Genomic DNA, 22270 nt, shown 5'->3' on the forward strand with positions numbered 1-22270 from the left:
AATCGGACCTGAGAGCGTCGTAAATGTCTTACCGAATAGAGTGATCGTAGAATTAACAGCAATGCACCGCCAAAAGCAAAACCGAGTGTAACGCGCCGAAATGCTCGTGTTTATAAATGAAATGAGACCCGGAAAAAACTCCGAGCTGGAACATAGAAAGAGGACTATGTTGAGCACACGTAAGAACATGGTTGAATAGGCGCCATCTTAGAATGACTGAAGATACTAGAGGAAAGGGACCTTGTGCTGAAATAATGTGAGGACGATGTAAGGTGGACGCCATCTTAAAGCGGCTATGGATGCAAGTGTATAATTCTAGAGCCTCTAACTAAATGAAATGCTCTGTATAATTTCTGTAAATAGAAAAATAAAGAATGGTATTGCGCTGCCATCTGAAAGATGGAAGTAAAACTAAAGAAACTCTACTCAGAGATGTAGATAGGGAATTGCTGGAGAAACCACGACCATATGTTCATGAGTCAAGTTAATGAAAAGAATATCAGAAGCTGCACAATATAAAGAATGTAAAGTAAAAAGTGACAAGTAAAAAGTAATACTAAGAATGAGTACTGTTATATTCTAAGGGAAATCAGAGAATGATGAGTGGAACATTGACAGGCTATCAGGGGTTACTAAATGTATATCATGGGGTGATGGATCGTTGTGAGATGTGGTTATTGATCACATTCATGTAACAATGTATGACCACGAGTGTGGCAGTTGGAAATGGGTGTCTAGGAATAAAAAATGTTAAGCGGATGGGGGTAATTGAGTAAAATAAATGGGACCCGGTGTGGTGCTATGAAGAGGATATCTATGCACTTATGCAATATTTGGAGATCCATGTCTTAAATAAAGCATGACATGTCTAGCCTGTCATTCAATCCTCTTGGAAACATTGTGTCTAGGTATTTTATCCAGTATACCTCTCTCTGCAATAATTTGCGGTGAGTGTTTACTCCATGTTGTGGCACAATATGTTCTATGATTTGAAACCTAAGTTGGGATATCGAGTGACAGGCCTCGTTCCAATGGATAGCCAGAGGAGAATTTATGTTCTTGGTTCTGATCCGACTCTTGTGTTCTGTAAGATGTACTTTGATTTTACGTTCCGTTTTGCCCACGTACAGTTTACCGCATGGGCATTTGATTCCATATACTACGTTAGTAGTATTACAGTCACTGGTATGTCTAAGCAAAACATCTTTGCCTGTAGTTGGATGTGTCAAAATATTACCCAGGATTATATTGTTACAGTGTGAACAATTTTGGCATTTCAAGGTTCCTTTGTCAGTTGTTCTGTTTTTTGTTGTTTTGGTTGGTGCTATAAGTTCCCGGAGGTTTTGACCTCTTGTGTAAGCGTGCAGTGGTGGTTGCTGGAAAATGTTATTGAAGTCGGGTTCCTTAAATAAAAGTTCCCATCTTTTGTTGATGATCTTCTTAATGGCTATTGAACTTGTGGAAAATTTAGATATGAATACTACGTTGTTTCTATTGGATGATTTGGTGGTTGCTAATAATTCTCTGCGTGATTTTTGCATCGCTCTTTGTTCACATTCTTGGAGAATTTTTGTGGGATAGCCTCGCTGCTGGTATTTCTCTTTGTACTCTGTGATTGTTGCTCTGCAGTCCTGTGTATCTGAACAAATGCGTTTAATCCCGATGAATTGAGAATAAGGAAGATTGTTGATGAGACTTGTTGGGTGAAAACTTGAGTGTTCTAGTGCATTGTTTCGGTCCGTAGGTTTGGTGTAAACTGTTGTGATCAGACTGTTGCCTCCAGGAGATTTGTTGATGGTGACGTCCAAATATTCAATGGTTTGTGTGTCAATTTTATAGGTGAATTGGATCCTGGGGTTATGAGAATTTAGTATTGCAATCATCTGCTCCAGTGATTGTTGTGAGTTTGTCCAAATAAGAAAAATGTCATCGATATAACGGCAGTATGTATAAATGTTCGACCACCATTGAGGGATGTCCATAATATGTTCCTGTTCAAACATTGCCATGAAGATATTGGCGTACGACGGTGCCCCTGGAAAACCCATGGAGGTTCCCGAGAGCTGGGCGTAGTACTTCTCATCCCATTTGAAATAGCTGTGATGTAGACAAAAAATGTAAAAGTTGTAATAAAAACACTTTGTCTGTTTCAATGTCTTTTCTTTGTAAGATGGCCCTTTCAACAGCCTCCATGCCTGCTGTGTGGGGAATTGAGGTATTTAATGCCACAACATCTATTGTGCAAAGTAACCATGATGGTTGAATGTTAGATTGAATGTTGTCAAGTTTTGTGAGAAAGTCCGTGGTATCTCTAACGTATGACCACCAGTTTTGTACGAACTTCTGGAGATAGTGATCCAGGTATTTTCCAATGGAATCAAACATTGACCCACATCCTGATACAATAGGTCTGAATGGTGGTTTGTGCAAATTCTTGTGTATCTTCGGTATCATATATAGACGTGGTCTGCGAGGATCCGAAGTGGTAAGAAACTGTTTGGTAGATTCATCAATCCAACCCACTGTGAGAGCTTTGTGTAAAATGTCTTGTAGGATGGCTTGAAGTTGCATTGTGGGATCTGTTTGTAGTTGTAAATATGTGTTTTAGTCACTTACATGGATGTTTACTTGTTGATGATAACATTCTGAGTCCATGATGACAATGGCTCCTCCCTTATCAGCTGGTTGAATCATAATTTGAGGGTTGCTTGCTATGGTTTTGAGAATGATTCTTTCATTTTTGGTAAGATTTTGGTGTTTGTTCTTGGTCAAGTTCAGGTTTTGTATGTCTTTATTCACCATGATCTCAAAAGTGTCTAGCATCTTATGTGACACTGGAGCTTGAAAGGTGCTCCTGGGTTTGAATTTAGTGGCTAATGAGGTAGTCTGAGTTGCTTCTTGAGTCACAACGTTTGTAAAAAAATGACGAAGGCGCAATGTGCGCATAAATCTGTACAAGGCTACATCAATTTCCAAGCGATTCGTGTGTTGAGTTGGTACAAATGACAATCCTTTATTTAACACTGCTTTTTGGTGAGGTGTAATGTTAATGGAGGAAATGTTAACAATTAAGGAATGTTCTTCCCGCTGCGTAGCGATTTTCCTCCCCTTTCCTCGCCTGGTCGGTCTGTTGTGTTTAGTTTCTCTTGTGGTTGGGCTGGTGGTAAACCTTCGTCCGGTGCCTGTGACAAAAAAGACACCGCTCGAGTCTTTTCTGTGTGTTCAGTTGAATCCATAGTTGATGTTTGATGACTGGAGGAAGATGTACCTGGCTGAACCGGTGTTCTAGATGATGAAATGTCCTTGTCTGTGACCAAACTTTCTTCCGAAGAATGAGTAGACGGTTTACGTTGTTCATACCTTTTTCGTGCATATATTTCGGCCCAGGTGTATACCTCATTCAATTTGTAGTCGATGGTATCTCTTCTATATTTTCTTAATTTGCCCTCTTGGAGTTCTTTGCTGTATTTATCAAGTTTTATGGTAAGGCCTTCCAAGCTCATTTTCCATGTGTCATGTTCTAACCTGAGTTGAAGTTCCCCTTTAAGTGTGTTGATTTCCTCCTCAAGGTCTTTAATGGATTTGGAGAGTTCCTCTATAATTAATAGAATAAGGTCCAAAGAGCATTTGTTGAGTATTGAATACCACTTATTCATAAAGGTTGGATTAAGATGAAAACGGAATAACAAGGGTTTTATTGAAAGCCGAAGTCCTCTGGGTATCTGTTTCGCTTTATGGTACTGTACCAGTGTAGATGCGTGTAGTTGTTGATTCAATTGACGTCTAGTGATGTATTCAAGTTGTTTAAGTTGCTGTGAGATTGAGCCGCTGTGAGTGTCCATGCTTTTGACTTCCTGGATTAATGAGTAAATTTCAGTGGCTTGGTCTGACGTATAAACCATGGTGGTGGCTCTGTTATCCGTAATGTTTGCTATCGATTCAAACGACATTTTTTTGCGTGGGTGCTACTCCTGGATGGACAAAATGAAAGATAGACAGTTATGCTGAAGGAGAGCACTCCTGGTAATCTGATTCTTATCTCTGAATTGGATTGTTAACTGCGGTGCAACAGTTATGTAGAAGTTTGTCCCCTTCTACGAAATGAAAACTGAGTTAAAGACAGGATGAGAACCTGTGTATAGCTGTGCACTATTCACAAAGTGTCTACTCCGACACTATTTTACCTTTACGCAAGTTGTACTTTTATTTTTCAAAGTTACAACCAGCACTTTGTACAAATGCATACCACTCTATACAATGCTGTTTCAAAGATGCTTGTCAGTGAGCACTATAATAAGCATTAGACATGATAACAATTCACAATAATTGTTGTACTTTTTGCATTCGTAAACATATAAATGTAGTTGTTTGACATTAACAGATTTGTAACAACACGTGTATAATTGCCCAATGCATTTCGGAACCAGCCGGTTCCTTCATCAGGGGCCAATCTGAAACAAAAAAATGAACAAATGCGGGTGAATGTATACTGGAGGGCTCAATCTCAGGATGTACTAGTAGTGCACAGACATAACTGTATTTTGTTACCTGTGTCAATGATCTGTAGGGTGCACTGTACAGGGAACAAGGAATGGGTGTGGACATTAGCGTCTGGGTCTCTGAATCATAAAAAAGTGAGGTATATGTAAAGGTAGGGGGTCGTGCTTACCTGAAGACATGTAAGCTGATGTCTGTGTAGAGAGAAAAAAAAAATGAGGTGTAGGACTAAGCTGCGTTTTGTAATACCATAGAAGGTGTACACAGAATCTGGCTAAACTGATGCAAATGGGGTTTAAAGCTCCCGAAGCTTACCTTTGTGTATACGTTCAATGTGCTCTGCAAAAACAAGAAGAAAGAAGGAAACAACTAATGAATAAGCGTCCCAGCGCGAAGAAACGAAACTATGGAAATCGGACATGAGAGCGTCGTAAATGTCTTACCGAATAGAGTGATCGTAGAATTAACAGCAATGCACCGCCAAAAGCAAAAGCGAGTGTAACTGGACCACCAATAGCAGACCATTGACCTCTGCTGCGGGATGAATGTTCATAACTGTTTGCTGCAAATACATAGATTACAACTGAACCCGCAACGGCCAAGAAGATCACAAACACGCCCCAGGACCAAACTGTGAATAGTTTAAAACTAAAGGACTCAAATGTCAGCCTGCCACCGCGTGCCTATATTCTCACCCGGACTGCCTGTCCCATAATGCAACTTGGCGGTTACATGAATAGTAACAGTTCATAGGCAAATGACCGTGAGAGTCAGAGGCATAGATATAGTATGACTGGGCCATAAAACACAACATGAATGATAAGGACAATGAAATTTTGTCTCTTAGGGGTAAAGGTCGCAATGTCTGTGGTGACGAGCAACGTTGAATATAAATTCGAAACTAAGCACAAACTCAGGGTAGAGGGGGGGTCGGTAATTGAAAAGTATCCGATGTGCCAAACAGTCCTCACTGCTTCGGCATAGGCATCAGCGCTGCCCGGTCACCAGAGGGCACCAGTCTCATGGGCAAGGCATTTCTTGCAGGGGAAATGCTGACCCCATGCTGGCAGTTGACAAACCGCCCCGCTGCAGGATCATAGTCTCCCCTTGCTGTCATCCTTGTTCCTCTTCCTGGCCACCATTCTGGGGGCTCACCCGTTAGCACTTCTGTACTCCTCCAACACATGCGGACACAAGGGAAAGCCCCAAAACGACCAGTGTTCCGTGAACAGAGTAAGACCACTAACGCTGAATTTGAATGAACAAACACTCCCGCTTCCTCAGAAACATCCAACGAAGAAGGCACAGACTCGAGGCTGTTAGGATATGGCTTCTTTTAATGTTTCAGGTCACCCTCAACCCGGAGACACGAGAGACGCATTTCGGCTTCACAGAAGCCTTTGTCAATCTGATAAGCGCCATCACAAGGTAAGTATACATACTGTCCTTCCCACTTTAGGCTTTGGTAAACACAGAAAAAATACTATCAAGCACAATGCATCGATATACACCCTCTACGAAATATACAAGTGCTGTAACAAGTAAAACATAAATTAATATATTATATATATATATACCTTTAAATGTGCAAACTGTTGGCATTCTGTGTTCCCACACTCTTTGGTCTTCATCCCATTGGTTCAGATCATATCTCTTTCCAGGGTGATATTGATACCCCCCATTTAGCAGGTTTTATGAGTGGTTGTCTTGGTCATAGCACCCATGGGCAACATCACCCCCCCCCCCCCGCTTCCGGCAACCACCCGAATGCCACAGACCTCCTCCATATCATCCTTTCCTTTTACCCCCTCCTTAATCAGTTTCAGTTATTTTGGGGTGTGTAACTTGAGTTCCCACTGGTCTGCCATAGGTGCTGTATCATTTTCTCTATTTCCTCAGAGAACTCTGACATATGGGTCTTGAACCATCATACCGTCTATAAACTCCCTGGAGGGACCTGATCTCCTTTCCTGAGGGAGAGTGTGCATTAGTATCTGTTTGGTATCTATTGACCAGGGATTGGACAACACAAACGGTCTGCAGTTGGTGTTTGTTTTTTAGTAGTGTAGATATCATAGCATGGGTTATTACAATTGTAATTGCATCTATGTAGAACTTACTAACCAGAGAATGTATGAGATGAACTGTGAGGACGGAGAACCACCATAATCAAAGGCAAATAAGAACAGAAGAGATTAGGATGCGTGCAAGGGGCAGAGCAAGAACAGGGGCGTGAACTAATGGGATATGTGTCTCACACATTGAAACACAAATACATTCATGGGTCTGAATGTCACTTCTTGAAGTAAAAACATACGTATGGTGTAAGCCCTTCACCTTGGTGCACGGTCTCTCTCATAGGATGTGAACCTCATGTTTGGCTTTGCGGTGTCCCTTACTGGATGTGATGAAGTCTTAGAGCAGGAACTCACTAACTGGGAGTGTCAATTTTTAGCACAGTCTCACTCTTTCCTCATGTCTTCCGTCGTGTATCACAGCCTCATTCATTTGGTTCAAGTCCCACACAGTCTCTCTCAGAGGATGTGAATTTCACACCTTGCTTCATAGTCTCTCTCCTTGGGTGAAGGTCTCACACCTTGAACCACAATTAGATTCATTGGTCAGATTCTCTCTTGTTGAACACAGTCTCACTGTCAAGGCTGATCGATTTCACTTTAGGAAGAAGCGTTCCTCACCAGTTCCTGGATATAATGGGGTACTAGGCGTCAGACAGGTTCCAAGGAGCTGGAGGCAGTCGGTTGCCAAATCATTCTGCAGCTCAGAGTCTGTTTAGTAGCAGCAGCGGAAATTCCAACATGGCTGTCATACTGAGCAAGTTAGCGTTCTAGTGTTTCACTCCCTTCTGATAGCTTTGCCGGTTATCGTGCTCGCGAACCTGAAGCGCCTTGCACTTCAACCGTCAATTTTTCGTGTGCTCCTTGTATTTCCTGTCAAGAATATTTGCGAGGATATTACCGCTTGCATTTCCTTGATTCTGTTAAGTATTTAGAGAGGTTCTGAGGTCTGTAGCGGTTCCAATGGCTGCCATCGAGGAAGAACTAAGGTTTTTTTTCTTGGAACCTGAGAGAGTCCAGTTCAGTGATTCTCACAGCTATTCGCCTCTTCACCTTTTTCTTACCTAGCTGCTTGTATCTTATAGTCAGAATGTTCCCAGAATTCAGGCATTGAAAAGACATTTTTGTTCGTTCTGGATTTATAGAGACATTCTACTATTAGCTTTTTCCTTGAGACAGAGAGGATTCAGTTTTGCTATTTTTTCCTCTAGTCAACAGTAGGCATTGAGACTTCTCATTATTTATGAACTTTGCTAATACAGAAACTAATTGCTGAACTAATTGCACAGAACCTTTCAGACAGCACTCCAAGAAAGTCGCTGAGACTCACCATTAATCAAGCCACCTTAACAATAACTCTCACTAACTTGCTGCGCTCTTCCTACCTGTCTACAAGTAGGTATATCTATATTTATATATATATATATATATATATTTTTTTTTTACTTACCAACTCTACTGGCGCAGTTCCTCCATCCGCATTCATCTGAGAAAAGAAAGAAGAGTATTAGTGGCTTCGTGTTGGCAATATACTAACATATAATAAGGCAATTACAAATAAAGAGAGAAGCTAGTCCGCAGAGTAACACAGGTACTGGGAAAAATCTGAGTATAACATTTAAGAAAGAATAAATAGGATTTGTATTTGCCAGAGTAATGTACAGAGTAATTTTGTGCTTGTCATTACAGGTGCTAGGAGATCAGATTGAGGAAGAGCTCCAGGTGGCACAGCTGTGGCAGTCTCTCTATCTTCCCATTCCCCTTTCCCCCTCCTCTCTGCGGGCAGAGTGTCCTCTGGTGCACAGTGAGGTTGGGGAGTTGGGAAATGATCATCTTTACAGCATTTCAGCCCTTCTGCTCCCGTGGAGGCACTAGTTTGGGTACTAAGTCCAACACTCACTCAATGTAAGCATCATTTCTAAGACCACCACCTCACTCATTTGGGATGAGTCCCACAATCCACAGCCTGTATGGAGGTGAACCTCACAAATTGCTGCACAGTCTCTCCTAAGAGGTTCAACTCTCATATTTTCAATCAATCATTCAAACATTTGTAGAGCGCACTACAAGGTGCTGGGGGGGGCTGCTACTGATCGAACAGCCAGGTCTTGAGTAGCCTCCTGAAGGTCAGCAGGTCTTGGGTCTGTCGTAGGCTCAGTGGGAGGGTGTTCCAGGTCTTGGCGGCGAGGTGGGAGAAGGACCTCCCACTGGTGGTTGTTCTTTGGATGTGCGGGACGGTGGCGAGTGCGAGGTCAGCGGAGCTGGCGGTTGGGGATGTAGAAGGAAAGCCGTTTGTTGAGGTAGGCTGGGCCGGTCTTGTGGAGTGCCTTGTGTGCGTGGATGAGGAGCTTGAAGGATATCCTCTTGTTTATGGGCAGCCAGTGCAGGTTTCTCAGGTGGGGGTGATGTGGCCGTGGCATGGTACGTCGAGGATCAGTCGTGCCGAGGTATTTTGGATGCACATGCAGTCGTTTGAGGAGCGTGGTCGAGGCTCCCGCGTAGAGGGCGTTTCCGTAGTCAAGTCTGCTGCTGATGAGGGCCTGGGTGACTGTTCTTCTTGTATCTGTCGGGATCCACCTGTAGATCTTGCAGAGCATGCGGAGGGTGTTGAAGCAGGAGGAGGAGACGGCGTTGACTTGCTTGGTCATGGAGAGCGTTGAGTCGAGGATGATTCCCAGGTTGCGTGCGTGGTCGGTGGGTGTCGGGGCTGCCCCCAGTTCTGTCGGCCACCAGGAATTGTCCCAGGCTGAAGGGTTGGAGCCGAGGAAAAGGACCTCCGTTTTGTCTGTGTTCAGCTTCAGTCGGCTGGTCTTCATCCAGTCGGCGACGGCCTTCATTCCTTCATGGAGGTTGGCTTTGGCGGTGATGGGGTCCTTGGTGAGGGAGAGGATCAGTTGAGTGTTGTCGACGTAGGAGATTATGTTGAGGTTGTGCTGTCGGGCAAATTGTGCAAGCGGGGCCATGTAAATGTTGAAAAGTGTCGGGCTGAGGGAGGAACCCTGGGGTACACCGGAGATGATCTCGGAGGCTTCAGATCGGAATGGGGGGAGGCGGACGCTCTGGGTTCTACCGGAGAGGAAGGAGGTGGTCCATTCCAGGGCTTTGTCTCGGATCCCTATGGCATGGAGGCGTGCGCATAGTGTGCGGTGGTAGACAGTGTCGAAGGCGGCGGAGAGGTCCAGGAGGATGAGGGCCTCGTTCTCACAGTTGTCCAGCAGTGTCCTGATGTTGTCAGTGGTGGTGATGAGGGCAGTCTCGGTGCTGTGGTTGCTGCGGAACCCTGACTGGGAGGGGTCCAGGATTCTGTTTTCTTCGAGGTATCGGGTTATCTGTCTGCTGACGATCTTCTCGATGACCTTGGCCGGGAACGGGAGCAGCAAGATGGGCCGGAAGTTCTTGAGGTCTCTAAGGTCTGCCTTGGGTTTTTTGAGTAGGGCGTTGATCTCGGCGTGTTTCCAGTTCTCTGGGAAGGTCGCGGTCTCGAGGAAGAGATTGATGACGTTGCGCAGGTGGGGTGCGATGGAACTGCTGGCTTTGTTGAAGATGTGGTGCGGGAATGGGTCTGACGGGGAGCCGGAGTGGATTGTGCTCATGGTCTTGATGGTGTCATCGATGCTCAAGCTGGTCCAGGCTGGCAGGGGGTCGTGGTCGATGGTGTGCGGAGAGTCTGTTGTGTTGCTGTCTGTAAGGGCTGTCTGGGTGTTGAAGCTGTAGTGGATGTCTGCTATCTTGCGGTGGAACAAAGTGGCGAGGGAGTCGCACAGGGCTTGCGACGGCGGGATGTCATTGGTGTTGAAGCTGGAGTTTTAGAGTTCCGTTACGATATTGAAGAGCTCCTTGCTATTGTGTGTGTTGTTGTCGAGACGGTCTTTGAAGGAGGTCCTCTTGGCAGGCCTGATGAGGTGATGGTGGTTGCGGGTGGCGTCCTTGTGGACTGCGTGGCTGTTTTGAAGTTTATCTCATGATGTGGATGTGAGTTTCACTCTCATCAGCACATTCTCATGCATCATTGATATACTGCATTTGGTGGAGTTCACTGTCACTCATTTACTTTGGAGCACAGTCTCACTCGTATAGTAGGAGCCCCACATCTTGATGCACAGTCCCTCTCATTCAGTGGAAGTCCCATGTTTTGGTGCATAGTCATTAGTTGATAGTCCTGCACTTAGAGTGTAGTATTACTGGGGGGGAGTTTCATTTCTTGAATCACAAGGTCTCTGAATGAGTATGAACATTCTCAGTCATTCTGTTTAAGTCTCATACCTTGGTCTCATTCGTTTAGTGTGAGCCCTATGCCTTAGTGTACAGTCTTATTCAAGAAGTGTGAACTGCGTGTTTGTGATTTTGGTCCAAAAAACCCTCAAACGTGAGTTGCAAGGGACTAGGATCACAGTAAGAAGAAGGCCTAGTTTTATGCCAGTTCCAAGCAGCCTTTAGTTATTTGTGGACATTGTGAGGTTGGGGCTCATTTAAGAATTATTTGCACAAACCAGCCTTGGTCTGCCCCTTAAAGACACTTCACCTTCCCGAGACACCTGACTGTTCTGTCTCTTAACTACTCTGTGTGCATGTCTGTTGTCACCTGAGAGCCCTGACTCCACAAAGAGGTACAAAGTTAGATTGCTGTATTTGTGTCTATTACACTCTTTGGTTTGAATATCCGTTTATAATGTAAACCCTGTAACACAAGCATTAGATATACTAGACACACAACTAAACAAAAGAAATAACCTTTGTTTGTTTCTCCAAATCATCACAGTCGACAATTTGGATAGAAACTCAGCAAGCATCTGCTGTGACTTGTACATAGCCTAAGAGCCCGTTGTAGTGGGCTCTACCGCTCTAGGCCATTAAAGGCCCGCTCCAACATTAAAGGCCTGAGCCAAAGGGAAGGGCCTTTTTAACACAGGAGCGGGCCTTTAATGGCTGGTAGAACCCGCTACGGAGGGCTCCAAGGCTATTAGAACATTCTGCCCCTAGTGGGCAGAATGTTCTCATTAGTAAAAACAAAGGCCTCTAGAGCCCGAGGGGGTTTAAATCCCCTCGGGCTCCAAGAGGCCTTTGTTCACAGGAATAGCTGTGAAATCAAAAAACACTGGAATGTTGTTCTCCACGCTTTTACCAGTCATTAGAAGCCCAGAGCACTCCATTGTCTTCAATGGAGCGCTCAATATTCCAATGTTCTAACATAGCCTTATAGCCCACCGTAGAGGGCTATACCGGGCGTTAAAGGCCCGCTCAAGCATTAAAGGCCCAAGCCGAGGTCGAGGGCCTTTAACAAGGGAGTGGGATTTAATGGCCGGTATAGCCCAGCTATGGAGGGCTATAAGGATATTAGAACATTCTGCCACTAGAGGGCAGAATGTTCTAACAAATAAAACAAAGGCCTCTCGGAGTCCGAGGGGGTTTAATTCCCTCCATCGGGCTCCGAGAGGTCTTTGTAAAACAACATTGGAATGTTGATTTGCGGGCTTTTACTGCCCCACAGAAGCTCTGAGAACTCCATTGTATTCAATGGAGTGCTCCACATTCCAATGTTCTAATATCCTTTAATATAAACCAGGTTTTCTGATGTGACACAGTGCCAAATCAGTGGTTAATTCATGCCAGTGTTTGCAGGTGCTCAGCACCGGCACTTATTTCATATCACCGGCATATATTATGACAATCCAGCATATGCTAGTGTTTTTAGTCTGTAATTAAAAAAGCACATGAGTTTGTGTTTAACAATTCAAGGTACGATTACCAAAGTAGCAACCATGGTGCTCAGGCCGTTCGCACAGCTTTGCAACACCTAGTATAGTGCCAATTTTCACATTTGTAGGATTGTAATGGTAAATACTGCGAGGCCACGCCCATAACAACTATTACAAATGTGCCGACCTCCCCAGCGCAGCGGACGAGCGCAGCGGGAGCGCCGTTTGCGCGCCGAAGGCGCGCCTAAGGCAAGCCCGTCTGCGCCCGTCCGCGGCAGACCGGGGCCTGGGGCCATAACCCCTGGTCATAATTACACATATTCCACTTCCTCATTGCTGTCACTTAGGCCCACTGATAGCGCCGGACCCGCCCCACCCGCTTTTGTTCTAAAGCGTGCCGCCACTTACGGCATTTTGAAGCCCGAATTCTCTCTCGGCAAGGCTCCTAAGCCTAGGTCCTATGTACCTTATTTTTCACCCAATGACTCTGAGGCCATTCTCAAATGCCTATATCTAAACACCAGATCCATGGTTAAACACCATTTGGATATCTTTCTCTTGCTCCAGGCTGAACAACCTGATTTTTTGTTTCTCTCTGAGACTTGGCTCACCGAGGGTTCCCTACCCGACATTTTAGCGGCAGTTCCCTCAAACTACTATATTCTACATGTCGATAGACCAGCCGGTAAAAGAGGTGGGGGGGTTGCTGCGATTATTCGCAGCACCCACAAAGTCTCCTCTTTACCATCCTTCGACATATTAGGAACAGACAACCTGATCTTTAAAATGGATACTAATACTGGATCATTACTTCTCATCCTTATATATCGCCCCCCTCAAAATATGCCCTCTTTTGCGGCATCCCTAGCTGAACAACTTGCCCCTCTGATAATCTCCCATAATAAAATCGTGTTGCTGGGAGACTTCAACCTTTGGCTGGACTCTGCCGAGTCTGACTCTCAGGCAGCTACGCTGAAAGAAACCCTCCTCGATATGAACCTTATTCAACATATTCACCTTCCAACTCATGACAAAGGGCATAGCCTAGATCAAATCTGGTCCCAAAACATTTCCTTGGCTATTAAGTCTATCACGCCCTGTATTTGGTCGGATCATTATCTGATCAACTTTTCTATGACCACCGGGAAAAGTAGAAATCCCCTGCCCAAGCTAGGAGGAAAAACTAGAAGATGGAAGAATGTTGATGTCCCCGCTTTTATTGGTTCATTAACTTCCTCCCTTCCCCCGCTTGATCAGGACATCGAAAAGATGGAAGAAGCTTTCTCAGGATGGCTACTCCAGGCAGCGGACGCTCACGCCCCCTGTACCTACTTTCCACGCTCCCGCACCAATGACGCCCACAGGTGGTTTACACCCCTTCTGAAAACCCATAAACTTGAAGTCCGTCAATTGGAGCGAAAGTGGCGAATAGCCTATTTAGAACAAGATAGGGCTAACTATTGCAAGGCTCGTAAAAATTACCAAAAGCTTATTTTAAAATACAAAACCGACTATTTTTCGGAAAAAATTCTTAAGGCTTATAATAAATCCAAAGAACTGTTCAACATTGTGGAAGATCTTAGCACCAGTGACAGAACCTCCCTCCCGACAGTTCCCACTCAGGAACTTTGTAACTCATTAAACTCCTTTTTCTTTGACAAAATCTGCACCATTAAACAAAACATTCCTACCACTCAGCCTCCCCTTTTATTTGCAGACACCTTTTATAACCCTGTTACCCTGGACTCCTACCCCCCTATTGAAAGCGCTAACCTATCTAAACTCCTTTCTAAGATCAAATCTGGCTCCCCTGATGACATCTGCCCCCCTTACATCCTGAAAGAAGTGGGTACCAGCATTCCTGGGAGCCTACTTCCCATGCTGAATGGTTCACTTGCTCAGGGTAAAGTTCCAAACAACTTCAAAAAAGCCCTCCTTATTCCCCTCATAAAAAAGGCAGGAGCCAACCCATTAGACCCACTCAATTACAGGCCTATATCTTTGTTGCCATACTGCGCCAAACTTTTGGAGTCTCATGTCTGTGACAGCATCTCCACATTCCTGGAAAAATCAGAGTATCTTGCACCTAATCAGGCCGGTTTCCGCCCTTGCCATTCTACTGAGGCGGTCATCCTCTCGGTGCAGAATACCCTGAGGCGGAATGCGGATGAAGGGATCCATCAGGCTCTGGTGCTTTTGGACCTCTCTGCTGCTTTCGACACGGTCGACTATACCATCTTGGTCGACCGTGTCGAACAGGCAGGCCTCAGGGGCCCTGCGCTGAGCTGGATCCGCTCATTTATCACTGACCGAACTCAATCGGTCAGACTGGGCTCCTTCACGGCTCCCACCATATCTACCATCTGTGGAGTACCTCAAGGCTCCTCGTTGTCTCCCCTGCTTTTTAATGTGTATCTACGCCCTCTTTTGTATTCCCTCAGGCACGCTAAGGTCACCATTTTCAATTATGCCGATGATTTGCAGCTCATCTTTTCTTTGAACACCAAGGACTCTGTGGTAGAATTCCAAAACACCATGTCCCACATTTTGAGCTGGATGAGCTGCAATCACCTGAAACTTAACCCAGGCAAGACCGAACTGGTCTTGCCTGGACAGAGCACCCTCAGTTGGAACCCCAGTTTCTGGCCCTCCTGCATGGCCGCCCCCCCATCCAAATCATCCTCGGTTAAGAGCCTTGGCATTTTCATTAGTGAGGATCTCTCCCTGAAAAAACAAGTTGGAGCTGTTGTTTCCTCCAGTTTTTTTCAGCTGAAGAAAATAAAAAAAATCGCCCGCTTCTTCTCCTTAGCTGCCCTTACTCAGATCGTTATCTCCCTGGTTTTGTCCAGATTGGACTTTTCCAACAGTCTATACCTTGGGCTCCAAGCTGGAGAGCTAAAACGCCTCCAGTTGGTTCAAAACCAGGCAGCCAGACTTCTCTTGAACATCCCTAGGAGGCAATCAGTCAGACCTGGCTTGAAACAGCTGCATTGGCTTCCGGTTGAGCAACGCGTGGCCTTCAAAGCTGGGTGTATCCTTTTCAAGTCCTTACATGACATTGGGCCCATTTTCATTAGAGACCTATTTAAAAGATACAGCCCCTCCCGCAACCTCCGCTCTGCTCATAAAGCCCTTCTGACTATCCCTCCGTACAAGAAGAAGCGTCTCGGAGGCAGCTGCTTTGACCATCTTGCAGCTGCCCTCGAACTCTCTCCCTCTTCATCTGAAACTTAGTGATAACATCCTCAGCTTCAGACACTCTTTGAAGACCTGGCTCTTCTCTCAGGCGCATCACTAAGCTGCCTTATCTCCACCAACCAATGGCCACGCCTGTTCCTCCCTACAGCGCCATGAAGCCCCCGGGCGTACGAGCGCTTAACAAATGTCAAATAACATTAACATTAACATTAACATTAAAAATAGGTATCGTTGGTACAGGTATTTGGCAACACTGGCATGGACCCGAGAATGGTGGAAGCTGCAGTGGCCTCCTAAGAAATATCTTGGGCCCTTGCACTTATTAATTTACAAATTACACACTGCAACAGAGACTCACCAAAAAGCCCCTCGACTGCAGAAGATGAACCTACCTGGCCAAACATAGTCTAAGACATTTCAGGCACTTCAGAAAATGCATCTAACCGTTCAACCTAAATAGAAATAGGTTTATTGAAGGATCCTGAAATCTCCAATTGTTGAAATCATCCTGTTTTTGCCGCATCATCTGAAGGTCACTTAATGACAGACTCCAGAATCAGTCAGACTGGGAATTAGACTGGATATCATCCAGAAAATAACGTGGCTGTCATTAGTGTAGCAGGCGCAGTGGCACCCTTACCCAAGAGAGTGAGAGTCCCATTTGCAGTATATTACAAGATTTCTTTCACTTGTATAGGATGGCGTAAAAATGCACATTTCTTTTATTTTTATTAGGGCCTTGAACCTGCCAACATCACTCAGCACATCAGTGTCAGGGTAGCCTTCAGACCATGGAGTTAAGTGTGTTTGTTGGAACTGAGCTACATTGCCACTGAGTTACATGTCAGGACACCATGCTTCCAGTCTGAGCCTTTTGGTTATGAATCATTATTAGTGTCAGTCCATAAGGTTGTATTGAAGTAATCAATGACTACAAACCCCAAAACATATTAGGTTGCTAAATGCATATAGAGGTGTGTAAACATGGTGTCCTGATGACATGGAGCCATGTGCTTACTCTAGACTGTGGGCAGTTTTATTAGCCATTTTCCTAATTTAACAGTCCACCTCTTTAAAATGGCCTACACCACACATGGCCACATATAAACGACTTCATATCTGCTCATTTACCCACCCAGAGGTTACACTACGAATTGCAGTTATAAAAAGAAACAATAGAAGCTACCTTCTATTGGAAAGTCAAAAAAACAGCACTCTCAACCGATCTTTCTGCTGGCAAGCAGCAAAACAATGATAACTTCTAAACAGACTACCCGACAGTCTACCCAAACTTGATGTTTTTGGCCTCAAGTTTCACCTCTTCAGAACCTATCTTAAGGACTAGATTGCAGCCGCGGCCCGTGGGCATAAGAGCGGTGGGGTGGTGAGGCCGGGTGGAGGTGTGATGGGAAGGTTTCGACTGACAACAGTGAGGGGAAATTAAATAAATAATTAATTTTCCCTCGTCGTCGTCTCTCAAAATCCCCCCCCACCCGGCCCCACTGCTCTTACCTGCACGGGTCACAGCTGCTAGATTGTGTCTCTTTTCCCAGTGAACTACTTTTTCTGTTCATATCATTCATTCAGTGATACTTTTTACGTATGTTTCTTGTACAGTGTTTCCCTGCCCTTATGTCTAGGTCTGAGCTATATACCTAGCTTTCATAAAAAATCAAGTGGCAGATGTACGAAGCATTTGTGCAATCGGAAAAGGCCCAATCCATTGAATCAGGCCTATTGTCACAGCAAAAAGGTTACTTCGGATGTATCAAGCCCAAATTGCAAACAGGTAACATGTTACCAAATTGAAATGTTGGCTTGCGACCAAATACCAATTCAGTGTGTGGAAAGGGCATGTTTAGGGCATGCCTTCCAAATACCAAAGGAGGTGGTAAGCCATTTGCAAACAGGAACGGTTCCCCGAAGGGTCCCCTTCCCATGTGTGAATGTTGAATCAAATATTCTTAAAGAGTAAGCAGTGGTCCAACTTTTTCAATTCCACTGTTCATTTTTTTGTTTGAACGCATCCCATTTTCCTTTAAGGAAAATCAATTGCATTTAAAGATAAAAAATGTATTTGTTTGAAAGCAATCACAAGCATGGTAGTCTGAAGACCTCGGCAGACCACCATCCCTGTGATCCCTCGTGGGTCGCAATTTGCGATCTACCCCATTAATATTCATGAGGTAAGTCAAGCTAGTAGAAATCAGTAATTTTCAAACCAACCTAATAGTACATAGGTTGGTACGCAAATTAGCACTCTGATCGCAAAAATACTGGTTGCAAATGGCAACTTGAATTTTGGAACCAGAGATTAGTACATCTGACCCTTAATCATTATTTTTCTTTTTTTCAAAGATGTAAAATCTTAAATGCGCTCACCTTTAATTGAGTTTGCAACAAATATTAACATGTGAATGGTGCAGAACATCACACCTTTATAATTAAAACCACAACTTATATATTTATTTACTAATGTTATGCCAAGGCATATGCCATTGATATACAAAACCTTTTTATGCTTATGAACAATTCGATTCAGAGTTTGCCGCTATGTACATTTAGGAAATGATGAACGTTTATAGACACCTTAAATGGGATAGTAACCCCCCCGTCCTGGTTTGGTATTTGAAAGTAACATTTACTATTGGCGTCCTTTCCAAATACTGATTAGAAAAGCAATGTACCAATAACCTGTTTGCAAAAGGGAAGGGATTCCCTGGGGACCCTTTTGCCTTTGTAAATGTTAAGAAAACTGCTGACGCTGAAACAAATTAAAGAAAGAAAGAAAGAAAATAATTTTTTTAAACATAGCAGTTTTCCTTTATGGAAAATGGGTTGCAATTAAAAAAAAAAAAACCTTACTTCATTGAAAAATGATCACAAACATGGTGGTCTGCAACACCTAGCACCCCACCTTCTCGGTGATTTCCTTCAGTCAGAGTGAGTCACATTTTGTGATCTACCTCATTAATATTCATGAAGCTAGTCAGATTACGACCCACTTCAAATCTGAATTTGACAAACCGGCCTATTAGTACAAATTGCGACCAGGTTTTTTTTTTACAAGTATATAGCACATCTGGTGCTATATTATAATTCAGAACAGAAATGCTTTATGAAAAGATATTTAGACTTTAGCAAAAGCACCTCTCATTTAGATGAACTTTCTCCTGATTACAAAGTTAGAAGTTGCACAGTTTGTGCCTGGTTTCCTGGAGTGCAGAAGCCTGGCTTGGCAGAAGCCCGAAACAATTAAGCATCATCCCATCATTAAAACATGCAAATTGCTCCCGGAGGAGATTTTTAAATATTGCGCTGGCAGAGGAGTAAAAAGCAAAAGTTTCAAAGGAAGTAAATATTGTACCTGTGAAGAACATGGCAAGCGTGCCAGTGTTTGATGTCAACAATAGGAAGGAAAAGGATCCAAGGACACAGAACTAAATGAGACATATTGACATCCCATGTAGAACAGCTGTGTTCATTAAGATAATTATCGCCTGGCTCATCATGGTATTTCTTATTTGTGGGTTGTAGACACCGGCTATTATAAAATCACTGGCAGAAACTCTGATTGCATTTCTTTGACACAAGGGTGAGTGACATGAGTGTCATAAGATGAGAGTTAAATCCATCATGTTTACAAGGACTTGTCACAAAAGCACCGCTGTGTTGGTTGCAGTGGTGCTATCGTAGAAATGATTATATATGGGATAACGTACTCCCTGCTCTGCCATACATTATAAGGATATTGCAAATCCCCAAGGATTTCCTTTATAAGGTCATGGAACTCCGAGGTGGTTTGCAATATCCTTTAAATGTGCGATAAGGGGTATATTTATTCCTAATAATACATGGTCACAGCATCACTCTCCTTAAAATCTCGGTGTCTTGATCTTCTATATGAAAGAGACAGTATGTTTGCAGATATCAAAAATAAGAGTTGAATATGTAATGCGGAATCATACAAAAAGGCGGTTAGTAATTTATTGCAAAAACGTTAGTCAGTTTACTGAACCAGATTTAAAAAATGCTGTAGCTCAGAATGTGTAGAAACATGCAGAGATTTGATCTTTCCTGTTACGTCTTATACTGTGAAAAAATAAACATGTTGCGATAAATATCTCCTTTCTGTTCATGACTAGAAAAATAGTAAGGAGAAGAAAAAAACAGTTCTCCTTTTCATTGTTTAAACTGCAGGTGTAATTTTGAGCTGTGGGATAATGTAGTTGTTTGAGATTTTCTTCTTGCAAATTCAGAGCCCATAAAGCCCTCACTGATAAATCACAATCTTCAACTGAGGCTAGTTATTAAATGAATACATTTTGAAAATGTGAAACAAATTAGGCTCTACAAGGAAGACCGACAGTTTATTAAAGGTTAAAATTGTTTATAAACTCAAAATCATCAAATTACTGTCAATCAATAATCAATGCATTAATGCATTTAGGGGCATATCAACAAGGGCTTTATCTCTGCTTTTTTGGCTTTAAAAGCCAAAAAAGCAGAGATAAAATTAGCGCCCTATCAACAACAGGGTGCTAACACGCAAATTTGCATGTTAGCACCCTTTTACTCTACGCATCCCCTTGCATCTCTAATGAGATGCAAAGGGCGCATTCCAGAGTAAAATAATAGGAGAAATGTCGCTAAGCGACATTTCTCCTATTATCAAGAATGTCGCTAACCCTGTTAGAGACAAAAAAAGCAGCGCTAACCGCGGTTAACGCTGCTTTTTTACGTCTGCTAATTTTCAGACTTAGCCATGATATCCTATGGAAGGAGGATATCATGGCTAAGTTTGCCTGTCCCTATCAACAAGTTAACGTGTGATTATCGCTGGGTTTCCAGCGATAATCACACGTTAGCCTGTTAGCGTGTAGATTTTTATCGCTATTGAGATAAGCGTTGCTAATAGCACGCTATCTCAGCGATAAAAATTCACGCTAGCTGGCGATAATTATCCTCATGCTAAGAGCGCTGAGCGATAATTATCGCCGGTTGTTGTTGATATGCCCCTTAGTAATTAAGACATTCAAATTGATCAAAGTGATATAGATAAGAGGACACATTAGTAAAAAGTTGTTTCAAGAGGCAACATTTAAGTAAAATCAGTTATTCCATAAGGAGAGTGCCCTACTCGGCTCTAAACTATCTGGAAAAAGGTTTTGCAAACCTCTGGAAAAGGCTCTGAAATCTCATCTACATTGCATTTGTTTACTTCATACAATTCTAACATTTGCTACACCTACTCATGATGCCCATATAACACTGCACTCAGATTAAAGCATACTGATACAATCTAGGGCTAATTAGTTTCTCAGAATCCTACTCAATAAAGCTTCTCTAAACGTCCCACAAACTTACATTTTTTTGCAACAAACAAGATACATTGAACTAGTATGTACTCTGCAGGTGCACTGTAACAACTAACAAAAACATTCTGCAATTATCAAGTTAAGGAAGACATTTCGCAAGAAAAAAGAAGCAAAGACACATCGGGGCTTATTTACAAGCCCCTTGCACCACTTTTGAGCCATTTTTAACATGGGAAAAGTGACGTACGGGTGGCGCAAGGGAATTGGAAATCTGCCCCATCATGTTTGTTAATTGAGTTTAGCTTCTACTAGAAATGAAATACTCTTGTGAAATGAAACAAAAGGCTCCAAGACATTAGCCATACTAAACACAGGCCTACATTACCAATAGCCAATCTAAACATGAATTTTTCACAGTAAATAGTATTTGTGTGTTCACATGAGAACGTTGATAAAATGCAAACAAAATTACTATGAAAAGAACATTTTAACATCACAACTCATCCATAATACGTTATTACAGTTGATGAGCTACGTCATTTCTCTATTGCATGTGATTAGGAACATCATACATGACTGTAATACCGAAATTATAGCCTGGTTTTTATGCAGGGATTGCAGGCTCCCGTGTACTATGTAGGCACAAAGTACTCTCAGCTATATAGCGAAAGGTTATTGCAAATCACTGAGGAGTTCCTTGATTATATAGAAGTATGAAGCCAGAAGCTCAATTCTCTGATAGGGTCATGCAACTCAAGGTGACTTGCAATATCCTTTTAACATCTGGCAGAGGGCACTGCTTATAGCAATACCCTTTCCCTAAAAAGCTTAAATCATAGGGGCCTACTTATGAAATAGTCCTGCAGTACAATGCAGCATCACCCTGCTGCGCTGCGTGTTTGGGAAAGGTCATGAGTGTGACGTATTTAAGGCAATACAGCGCATTCCTGCCTTTTCCTCTGCACTGGTACCCTTTTGACAGCCTAGCGCCAGCCTTACATCACGATGCAAGGGTGCATGCTTTGCATGCAGAATTGTTTTTGTGCAGCGAGGGGCACCTTCATACACAAACCAATCCTGAGAGGCATATTCCTCTTCTGCAGCACATTTGCAACATTCTGCAGCACACATAGAAAGAGGAAGTAACAAGGAGAAATAAAGATATTTTTCCTCAGTATGCCTCTCCTAGAAAGACGTATTTATTGACACATTCCCAGGTTCTGGTAAATATGGGAATGTGTCAAAAACCATGGGAGTTGCATGAGAGCACTCATGCACCCCCATTGACTGCCTTCCCAAGGCAGAGTAAGGCAACACAGCGATTTGCACTGTGTTGCCTACCTCTAAATTTATGGAGCCAATCAGAGTCACGCAAAGTTGCCTTGCATGGCTTCATAAATCTAGCTTAAGGTCTGCGTCGCTCATGCACCAGTTTGTGTGGTGCAAGAGTGACACAAACCGCCTTGTAAATAGGCCCCACAGCCTG

This window comes from Triturus cristatus, chromosome 4_1, assembly GCF_964204655.1.
Source record: "Triturus cristatus chromosome 4_1, aTriCri1.1, whole genome shotgun sequence".
Taxonomy (NCBI): Eukaryota; Metazoa; Chordata; class Amphibia; order Caudata; family Salamandridae; genus Triturus; species Triturus cristatus.